This window comes from Cebus imitator, unplaced genomic scaffold (assembly GCF_001604975.1).
Source record: "Cebus imitator isolate Cc_AM_T3 unplaced genomic scaffold, Cebus_imitator-1.0 Scaffold243, whole genome shotgun sequence".
NCBI lineage: Eukaryota > Metazoa > Chordata > Mammalia > Primates > Cebidae > Cebus > Cebus imitator.
In genome coordinates, this window is record NW_016107558.1 from 3,227,714 (window position 1) to 3,239,664 (window position 11,951).

An 11,951-nucleotide genomic window follows, 5' to 3' on the forward strand; every position below is an offset into this window, starting at 1 on the left:
GCACGATCTCCACTCACTGCCAGTTCCGCCTCCCAGGTTCTAGGGATTCTTGTGCTTCAGCCTCCTGAGTAGCAGGTACTACCAATGCTGGCCACCAGCCCAGCTAATTTTTTTGTATTTTTAGTACAGACAGAGTTTGACCATGGTGGTCAGTCTGGTCTCAAACTCTTGACCTCAGGTGATCTGCCCACCTAGGACTCCCAAAGTGCTGGGATTACAGGCGTGAGCCACTATGCCCGACCAATTATTTTTATCTCTAGATGAAATCTTTCTTTGACATATTAAAAATATTTTTAAAAATCTACTGTTTTCAAATTTCTTTGCAAATATGGAAATTCTTTGAAACAAAATGGTAAAATGGCAGAGATAGTCAATACTAAGTGCTGGGGAGAATATAAGACAGGAGGAACTCTCATACAACCTTTAGACTGGCAATTCCACTCTTTAGGAATATACCTTTCAGAATGTACATCTGTATGTGCATCAGAAATGTTCAAAGTAGCACTCTCTATAGTATTCAAAACTTGAAAACAACACAGCCATTAATAATAGAAGAAAAAATAAATTATGGTATAATCTCACAGTGAAATACGATAAAATGATGAACACTATTGAACCAGCACTACCTGTAACAAAACAGATGAGTCTCACAAGGATTATGTGAAGTGATGGAAACAAGACACAGTAGGGTACACACTTTACATTTATAAAAGTTTCAAAAACAGACAAAAGTGATTGATGCTGATAGGAATAGATAGTGTTTAAATTAAGAAGGATGATCTGGGATTGGTATGAGGGACATGTCTTGCTGAATGATCTCTTGAGCCCAGGAGTTCAAGACCAACTTGGGCAACATAGTGAGACACCATGTCTACAAAATATTTTAAAAGTTATCCAGGTGTGGTGGTGCACATCTGTAGTCCCAACTACTTAGGAGGTTGAGGTGGGCAGATGGGTTCAGCCTGGGAGGGCAAGGCTGCAGTGATCTATGATTGTACTATTGCACTCCAGCCTAGGTGACAGAGGAATACAGTGTCTCAAAGAAAAAAAAATACTTATTCTGGAAATCCCACTTCTGGGTATACATATATCCAAAATAATTGAAAGCTGAATCTCTGAAAGACATTTGCACCACCATGCTCAACATAGCAGTTGCTTATAAATTCTAGTTTTAATTGGGGTGATGGTTACACAGATGTGTTCACATGGTGACAATTAATTGGTCTGTAATTATTATATTTACGATTTGTGTATTTTAGATATATATGTTTTGAGTTTTACTTTTATTTTTTAGCAGTTTTAATAAATGTATTAAACAGCAATTTACACAGAGCACACCAGAAATTTAAGGGAGTTGAAAGATCTGAGGAAATCACTCAGAAAAGATAAAATGAAAAATACAAAAATAACATTAAGAGACATGACGGTCAGAATAAAGAAATTCTATATATATCTAACAGAAGTTCCAAAATGAGAAAATGTAGAGGATAACTCAATATCAAAAGCAATAAAAGCTTAGATTTTCACCTAGCTAATAAAACACACTGTCTCAGATACAGGAAGCACAGTGTACCAATAGTAGGGTGAATAAAAGTGCTTCCACAACTGCGCTCATTACAGGAAATTACTAGATATCAAAAAGACTTTAAAAGCAACTGAAGAAAAAATTCACAGTATCCACAAGAGCATTACAATTAGACTGAAAGAAGACTTCCAAAGCAGCAATGTAATCCAACAGAAAGTGAAATGTCTGTAAAATGTTGAGAGAAAATAACTGTCAAGCTAGAACCTTACAGCAAACTAAATTGCCTTTCAAGAATGAATGTGAAACATTTATAGACTAACCAAGCCTAAAGGAGTTCATAACTCACAGAACCTTACTGAAATAACTACACAAGTATGATAAGGTCACTGAACCAAAAGGTCCTTCTATGGTCCAGAATCAAATGGAGATATTGATTAAATTAAGACTGTGTCACATCATTTGTGCATGTTAAAAATGTAAAGGTATAAGAAATTCATATAATGAAAAGACAAAAGACAGTTAAAAACATTTGATTAACAAAATACAATAGAGAGAAAGAAGAGGAAAATGGTAAAGGTAGACCTCAGTAAACAGGCACACACACACACACACACACACACACACACACACACACAGACACCCCCCAATAAGATGACAGAAATAAAGCCAAATTCTCAGAAATCCGAATAAGTCTTATGAGAGTAAACTTGCTTCTAATTGAATTTTGAAAGTATGTCTATGTCAATATATAAGATATAATTGTGGAAACCAAAAAAATTAAAAGACATGAAACTAAATAAGTGGAAAAGTATACATGCCAGGTAAATACTATTCAAAGAAAAGCTGATAGCTAATTTGATGTCACTAATCAAAAATTAATATCACAATAAAGTATTTTTAGACAAAAGTCGTTACAGAATACAAAAACAAGACAAAAACTTATTTAATGGACACACATGAATGAAATCTGGCACCCAATAATTAAATTAAATACATTGTTTTTCAAATACTGTATACATAAAACATTCATAAACACCAATCAAATATCAAGTTATAAACTGAGTTACAACAACTGCCAAAAATTTTTATATAATGTTAATAATGTCACATGATCAAAATGCAAGCAAATAAGGAATCAATTACAAAAAGGTTAAAAAATTTTTAAGTTAAAGTTTATAAATAATGTGTGAGTTAAAGGAAAATTAATAATAAACTTGACAAAGTACCACCAAACTTTAGTGAAAAAATTATCCATCGAAATGTATGGGAATGCAGATTAAACAGTACTAGAAAATTTAGAGCCTTATCAACATATTTTAGAAAGAAAAATGTTCAAACAAATTCATTTGTTCTCTTAAAAGAACAAAATACAAGGAAAAAACACTAATCACAGGAAGCAATTAGAATTTTTAAAATCAAGAATACAAGAAAACGTTTTCAAACCTAGTGTTTAGAAAACTAATACATTTGACAGACTACTGCAAGTGTTATCAAGAATGAAAGAAGAAAGGTAAGGTATTAGACATAATAAATATATAACCATGATAAAAATTTTGAAAAAATAAAATACGCTAAAAATAATTTCTTAAGTATGTTTGAAAATGTTGATGAAATTCATAAGTTAACTCTTTCAAAAGGAAATATCAAACCTGAATTGCAAAATGACAATTTAAATAATCAATAGTTAAAATTTTACCCATTGATTAGCCAGGTCCAGATATCATTAAATGAGATCCCAATTAATACTTGAAGGAGAGATAATTTCTATTTTGTAAGAGTTGTTGAAGAAGAGAAAGAGCACATTTTGCAATTAAATGCAAGGTTACCAGATAAAGTTTAATACCAAAGACAGATGAGGATATCATCAAAAAGAAAATGTAAGTTTAATTTTATTTACAAAAGAAAGTTTAAAAATCTAATTTAAAATGGAAAAAATAATACATAGCAATCAGAATTCAAAGATGGTTTAACATCTGAACATAAAGATAGCTTAAAATTAGAAAGTTGAATTTAAAACACTATAATAACAGATTTAAAGCAAAAACTTACTGAACAGAGGCATTTGTGCAATAAAATAAATTGATAAATTCAGTATGATTTTATGGAGAATAAAAGCTTCAAGCCAATGGAAAAATAGATGAAAATTGTCTTAACCTCTAAATGATTATTTATTTATTTTATAGGAAACAGTATACTGCAGAATAAATTGTAAGAAACATTTCCTTTTAATTCAGGAATAAGCTAGAGTGTTTGCTTCTATAAAAACAGAAATTAAATATACAAGAACTAGAAAAGAACAAAGTTGTCATCACTTACAAAGATAGTTAATCTATTGTAGCAAATCCAAAAGAAGGCACATTATATATTAGCAAATATGAGACTTCTGCAAAGTTGCTGAATATAAGATTGATATATGAAAATTCAAAAAATAACATTTTTAACAACTGTGCTTTGATCTAAGTCTAAAACAACCTGTAAGACTTTACTGAGAAAATTTAAAAATCATTGAAGAATAGAAATGGCTTAAATAAAAGATGATAATGACGATGCTGACTAATAAAAAATGTCAATGCTGAAAGGTGGAAATTTTCCCTATAATTGTATAAACTAAGTACAATACTTATTGAATTCCCAAAAGGAATCCAAGGAGCTAAGTCAACTTTGACAAAGAAATAGGAGGAAAAAGTACAACTAAACATTATAATACTGCCATAGCGCTAGGCAAATTAAACAATATAATTAATATAGAGCCTAGAAATGGATCCTTGGAATTATAGAAACTAGACTTAGGAATGAGATAACATTATAAATCAGATGAGAAAAAAGTGTCCGACAACTGACAAACAATAGGGCTAAAATGGAAAAATAAATCCCTACTTCAAACTATGAACACACACACACAAAATTAGGTAAACTAAAGATCTGGTGTGAAAAATAAAACTTTATAACTTTTAGAAGAAAATTAAAGAGAATAATGTTGTCATTAGAATAGAATAGCATTTTTAAATGGCAAATACTACAATTTTTTAAAAGACTGATAAATTTGATCATATGAAAGTTTAAAACTTCTGGGTTAGAAAATGCCATAAAACCATACTGAGCAACATGTACCTTGCCACTCAAAAAAATTTTAAAATTGGCCGAGCATGGTAGCTTGTGCTAGTAGTCCCAGATACTCTGGAGGCTACAGCAGGAGGATTGCTTGAGCTCAAGAGGCCACGGCTGCAGTAAGCTGTGTTTGCACCACTGTACTCCAGCCTGGGTGACAGAGCAAAACCCTGTCTCAAAAAAAAAAAAAAAAAAAAAAAGGAAACAAGAAAAGAAAATGCCATAAAAAAGGACAAGATAAGTCACTGACTATACAATTAATAGGAACCCAAAACATGAAAACATACTATAAGTCAATAAGCGAAACACCTACATTCAATGGCAAAATAACCAAATAATATAAATAAGCCATGCACAAAATTGGAAATACCAAATGGCCAAAAGTTACATAATGAAACATGCAGGCTTACTAATAGTTAGATAAAGGCACATGAAAATAACAATGAGATTCTACTGCATACCCAGAAGACTGAGAAAACTTGATTAACAAGTGCTGTTGAAAGATACAGGAAAACAAACTCTGTAACAACGCAGGACGTTTTTGGAGACCAACTTGACAATATTTAGCAAAGTTGAAATGCCCATTCTATAGAATCTGGTCATTTCATTTTAGAATAAGCACCTTAAAGAAATCCATATATATGTGTGTAAAAAATATTCTTATAGTTCTTGACAGCAGTACCTATAATAGCAAAACAGCATAATTAAATTGAATGTCCACGTATATTTAGTAGGCTTTTTGTATAATAGAAAACCATACACACAGTCAAAAAGAAGCAAACTGAATATATTGAGTGAATATTTTATATTATATTATTTTTTGTAGAGACAGAATCTGGCTCTGTTGCCCATGCTGGAGTGCAGTGGTGCAATCATGGCCCATTGCAGCCTCTAACTCCTGGGCTTCAGTAATCCTCCCAGGTAGCTAGGACTATAAGTACGTGCCATCAAATCCAGCTAATTTTTACTTTTATATTGTAGAGACGGGGTCTTGCTGTGCTGCCCAGACTTGTCTCAAACCCCTGACCTCAAGTGATCCTTCCACTTTGGTCCCCATAAATGCTGTGACTACAGACATGAGTCACCATGCCCCTCTAAGAATGCACATCTTAAGAAGCAAATTATTAGAGGTCATGCATACAGTATGATATCATTTATAGACATTTAAACACAAAAATGATACATAGCCTAAATAATATAGGGTATATGCATCTAGATATAGATATAGATATATACAAAAAGCAGCCCTTGACATGTATAAGCAAAGCTAACACTAAAAACTAGGGTCTGGCCTGGAACTCACCTTTATAAGACTGATGACCTGGCCTTAATATTCTTCTACTGAACATAAGTAACTTCACATCAACATCAACGTCAGATAAGCCACCTGTGATCATTATGGGCCAAAATAAAAACAAGTCTGAATTCATATTAAATGAAGGCAAACCAGGAATATTATCCAAACCACGAGTATGACCAAACCTCCTCTATTTCTGCTTCCTTGTCTCTACTGAATGTCCTTTCCTCTTCCCAGCTAACATGAGGGATTGATGGTTGCTTCTCTACCAATTACAGCTTTAGCTTTGTCCTATTCCTCCCTCCTTTTAGGTAAGATTTGGTAAGACATTCAGTAATAGAATTACTTCTGCTTCCTAACAGTAAACAATTCGGAGCAAGGTCACACTCTTCCTTGAGTCCTCCCAGACTTACCCAATGCAAGTCCAGATCTGTAAGAAATCCTAACGCCCTCTTACTGAGATGCTCCACACTTTCTTAGCATGTGCATTTTCCATCATTGAAATGTACCCAACTTATTCAAACATAGATTTCCTGATGGTCTTTGTTAGGAGGCATTCACCAGTTTAAGTAATTAAAACAGAAACATATAGAAAAAAAAAGTCATTCTAATTTCAAGACAGTAGTTATTCCTTGAGAAGCTGTAAGGGATAAGAGAAGGTGGTGAGAATTTGATCTCTCTTAAAAATTACATTGCTCTTATCTTTTTAAGACATGTAAAGTATTGAACCAAATTTATACTCAAAATAGCAGAATCAGAGACTAGTCTGAAGCTTCAACGCATAATTTCAAAACTCATTTAGATAATTATAGTACTAAATAAAGAATAAAATGAAAAGGCAAGGCTATGATTCATAATATTGCAGGCTGTGATGCTGTAGGATTGCCAGGAACAGAGATCAACACGCAGTACAGCAAACTTCAGTTGGCTTTTGCTCGTTGTTATCTGGTGTATTATATGTGTGTTGACATAGACTCAACAAAAATCAGAGGGCTTGTTTGGGGAGCAGTCTGGTACTTTTAAACTATCAAGCATGTCACTTTGCCACCTTTTGGTAACTATAGCAAACTACAACTTACATTCTCAAGAACAAAATTAACAAAATGGCACCTTGCTAACATGAATCCTACCTAATTGAGAGATCATATCACAGGCATTTATCATTTGAATAATTAAAATCCTTAAATAGAAACTCAAGATACCCTCTTATTTCATTCAAACTTACTTTATTAACCTCAAAAAATACATCTAGAAACACAATCTGCTACTTATTGTTCCCTATCCCTTCTCTACTTTTTCTCACTTCTTGGTTATTATTTATGCTTTCTTCTCTCTACTGAATGTCCTTTCCTCTTCTCAAATGTTCAAAACTCTATCCTTCAACTTGTAATTTATGTGTCTACTAATACATGGATTCATAAACAGTCCTGCTGGAGTAAAGGTCATTACTGTGAAATCCTATTGCACTCTATTTTTACTTCTTATATTTATTGTTCATTCTTTCATTCCTTTATTCAATAAATATGTTTACCCACTTTGTAAGAGAGAGTGAAGGACTACATTTCCACTACGGCTCTCTCATGTGCCTGATCCCTGCAGCTGTCCTTTTCCCCCACCCCTCTGGCACATGACCTTCACCCCTATTGCCCCTTCTCAACCTGTTGACATAATTCAAATTCCTCAAACAATGGCAGTGAATGCACAAGAACCATCTTGGACCAACTATTCCCAAAACCAGGTGAACTTCAAGTAATCCCTCTTGCTAAACCTCACTAAAAAGCTCCATCTTCCAGGTTTTACCCATATTGTTCTGATTGTCTTCCAGGGTTTCAATGTCAAGACTCAGATTAGGACTGTGTTTTCTGGTGCTTGGCACTTCGTCATACCAGACACTCTGTTGATGTCTCCTCTCTTTGGAGTCCCAGTGAGTGACTAGACAGTTGGGCTGGTCCTGCTTCTGACCACCGTTCTGCTCCCTTTGCCTTTGCTTGAAAGCACTGTCTAAGCTTTTATTCTTCCATCTTAATTGTCCTCGGTGTACGCTTTTTCATTTGCATTGTTTCGCTACTTAAGGGATCACTCCCACGGAAAAGACAGGCACTGGGGACAGTGATGGTAGACCTAAGGGCCGGATGCTCAAGTTCTCTTGTTTTGAATCAATGAAACTGTGGGTTGCTGTCCAGTTTCTTAAACTGTGGCAGGCTTTTATCAAGGACAACTTTGAACTTTATTGATGATACTAGAAAAACTTGGAATATGAGGAAAATAATCCTTTGTGACATGCTGTGGGAAAGGCGAAGTTTAAAAATTTCAACTCTTCAATGATCAGCATTTTTTTATTTTTTGAAGTGGCCTCCACAGCTTAGGAAATTTCTAAAACGGATTCCTTAAGAATGCCTTAGAAAAAGTAATAAAAACAGGGAATACCTAAATTCCAACTGAAATTCTTCAGTGAACTTCTGTTTTTATTTAGGAAAGTTAGCGAACTTAGCTAGATTACCTAAATCTGTTTTGCATAGTGAAACACTTCTCCCTTTCTCCTGACCTTACTCCGATCAGTCTCCCTCCAGGCCTCCCTTAAGCTGACTGCCTTCTCCCTCTTGGCCTGTTCTTCCTCCGGATCCTCCAGCACCTTCATGGGGCCCTCCTCTCTTTCCTCTGCCAGTTCTTCCTAAACACACCCCTCTGAATAGGTAATATTCCTTCTTAATGCCTTATAAGACAGGTGGGGATAACTAACCTCATTAGTTTTATATCTTCAAATCTTTGTTCAGCTCAGATTTGCATAATCTAGCTAAATTTCCTAACCTTCCTAAGTAAAAACAGAAGTTCACTAAAGAATTTAAGTTTATTCTAAGAATGTATAGTCTAAGACACTCTGATATCTATCAGCTCATCTCCTTGTAGGACATGAAGATGCTAAACCTTGGTAAGCAAAAGCAATATAAATTTATTAACAAAATGATATAAAATATAATGATCAGCATTTGAGAGAGCTCCACACCTCACATTATATCTCTGAGGTCATATCTGTTAAAATGGATTGGTGAAAAATCCAATCCTTAAAAAAAAACAAAGAGATTAAAAATACATTAATCTCTTATTTCAGAGACCCCTTAACTCCCACTTCTGAGAATACTGTTGTCTCAGTGTGGCTGATAATTTCACAAGTGCCTTATCTACCTTCTCTGTTGATCTTAAAACTGAGATGGTAGATATAATTAGAAAACAGAAGATAAGATAGCAGACTGTCTTCATCTTAGAATTACAATATATTTTTTTAAGTTCTTTGAAGATACTTTTGCTCAGAACAGAAAAAAAAAAAAAAGGAAAAGCGATAGACCAAATTAAATGTTGTCAGCGACTACTAAGTCCAAGTGAGAAATCATTTATATCTAATCTATAACAAGATACTTCTGTATATTGCAAAAAAGCAGAGAAGAGGTGCTAGAAGAACAATTGCTCAGCCTTAGATCAAAAGATAGAGTCACAAAATATAAAAGGCTGTGTCTGATAGATTGACTCTCTTCTGAGGAAATAGCTGTTCCATTCTGCCCACAGTTGCTTTTCATGAAAAGAAAGAGATTTCCATGAAATTGCAAAAATAGTGTGTTCCATAGTTAATATTGTCTTCCAGTTAACAATGAGACTACATTTTCTACCTTTCTACTTTCATCATTTCTAATTCAGAGCAAACTGGAATACAATGATTTTAATGTTAGCAGTATATATTTTTAATAGTAAAACAACAGAAACCACTCAAAAGTCCATCAAACGGAGTGGTTAAATCATTTTAGCTAATTAATTCTAAGGACACTCCAGTATCATTTAGGAGGGAAATCTATACACAAAATATTACATAAAGGATACATGATCCCCTTTTCTTCTATAAGGGTCTTTGAAGTTCAAAGAGAGATTAAGTATCACATTTAAAGGCATGCATTCACTAAGTGGCAGGTCCAAGTTTTAATCCCATTCTCTGTTTTCAAAAGTCAAAACACTATCACAGTAACACACTGCTTCCCAAGTCAGTATACAATATTGAAAAGATGTGTTATAATTGATGTCTTGCAATCCATTTCACTGCATAACTTTGTGCTTTAGGGGACCTAGAATGCTACAGAGTGAGAAACCATCATTCAGTGAACTTTAAAGCAAACTCAGATACTTAGAGGCAAAACAAAATCTTTGATCTTGAAAACAAAATCACCTTACGATTCAGTATGCCAATGAATGACTTGAGATATTACCAGTGTAGCCAACTTTCTTTTAAACACGTGATCCATTTTCCTCTCTTTGGTAAGCTTCCATAACGGCTGGAATAAACCAAATGACTCCATTTGGTCGCTATAAAGAATACATCATTCAAAATCCTATTTATATTTTCTCAGAGTAAATTTAGGTTAATTTCAATTAAAGTAATACTGATATAAACAATGCATTCTGTCTTTTAAAAAATGGTGAATTAATTAACTTTTCTTATTGCCAATTGGAAAAAACTAAGAACTTGGAAGGTAACTAACATTTCAAAAGTGTTACACGTTCTTTGTAGAAGATTTTGAAAACACAAATGAGAAAAAATAATATCTACAGGTATGTATATCACCAAGAGATATATAGTTACTAATAAATTTAAATAGATGACATATTATGAACAAGTTAAAATTCCAAATCAACCTATTAATATAGTAACAGCAGGATGGCGGCACATCCCAATTGTACAAGATACAACTATTCGACATTACAAGTACTTAATAAGATAGAAATTAGTTGAAAACGAATATTTATTTGGTTTGCAATATTTTCTAAATTCTGTATTAAGTACATTGTATATGATATGCAGGTATAATAGTGTTTTTTTAAAAAATAAGTACTTCAAGTTAAAACATGTCTTAACAGCTTTTTTAGTAACTTCATAATCATACCTTGTCATAAGCTATTACCCTGAAATCTTTGATCTACTTTGCCGTTTGTTTTATTATGTTTTCTATTACATTGTCTTTTATTAATCGTGAATCTCTCCATTTGTGGCCTTTTCCTATGACCTTTACTAAGCAAAGTTGCTGTTAACATCTAGTAGTTAAAATATGATTTGCAATAGCTTTACAAATAAAAAAGCATGAACTACGTATTACTACTTTTGCAATGGGTATAAATGTGAGTCAGCAAATTTAGATATGCATTTAGTGTTACTTTTATTTATTTCCTTAAAATAACTTAGTTCTGACTTCTAGTTTCCATCCTGCAAGAGTGGGAGGAAATTAGACTTTATCTTTTGGGGAAGCTTTACATTGCAGGATGATGAAGAATCAGGGGCTTTCAGGGAACCCAAAGTAGATGGTAAGATCCCACATCAGTCTGCTCTGGAGACCACTGACACTTAATAGTCCAATCTACATGGTTCCTCAGGCCACAGAGGTCTGTGATCTCTGTGGCAAACTTTCTGGAGTTACAGGTACCTAGCATCCTGCTTCCCTGAGTGCACCAGAAAATTATCCCCTGAGAGCATTCATCCTGGTTGGGGAGGCACCTGGGAGTGTGACGTGAGTTCAGCTACTCCTGAGATCCAGAGATCTCTGCCTCCTTTAAAGACTTAAGCCTTTATCTAACGCCTCAAAAGCCTTGTAGTTTAAACTTCTGTCTTCATTCTACCCCAGTTATGTACCCAACACTATTTCTTTTGTTGTTGTTGTCATTCTTGTGTCGGTTTGCTGAGAATGATGGTTTCCAAGTTCTTTAAAAAGTTTAAGAAAATTCCTGGCCAGGTGCGGTAGCTCACGCTTATAATCCCAGACCTTTGGGAAGCTGAGGCGGGGGGATCACGAGGTCAGGAGTTCGAGACTATCCTGCCAGCATGGTGAAACCCCGTCTCTACTAAAAATATAAAAATTAACTGGGCTTGCTGGCGCACGTCTGTAACTCCAGCTACTCGGGAGGCTGAGGCAGGAGAAGTGCTTGAACCCAGGAGGCAGAGGTTGCAGTGAGCTGAGATCGCGCCACTGCACTCCAGCCTGGCAACAG

At 34.3% G+C, this 11,951-nt stretch overlaps 1 protein-coding gene across 2 annotated transcripts in view; it reads right to left on the reverse strand.

Moving 5' to 3' along the window:
• Positions 1–11,951, reverse strand: part of GPM6A (glycoprotein M6A) — a 375,929-nt gene that overhangs the window by 251,786 nt on the left and 112,192 nt on the right. The window lies entirely within an intron of this gene.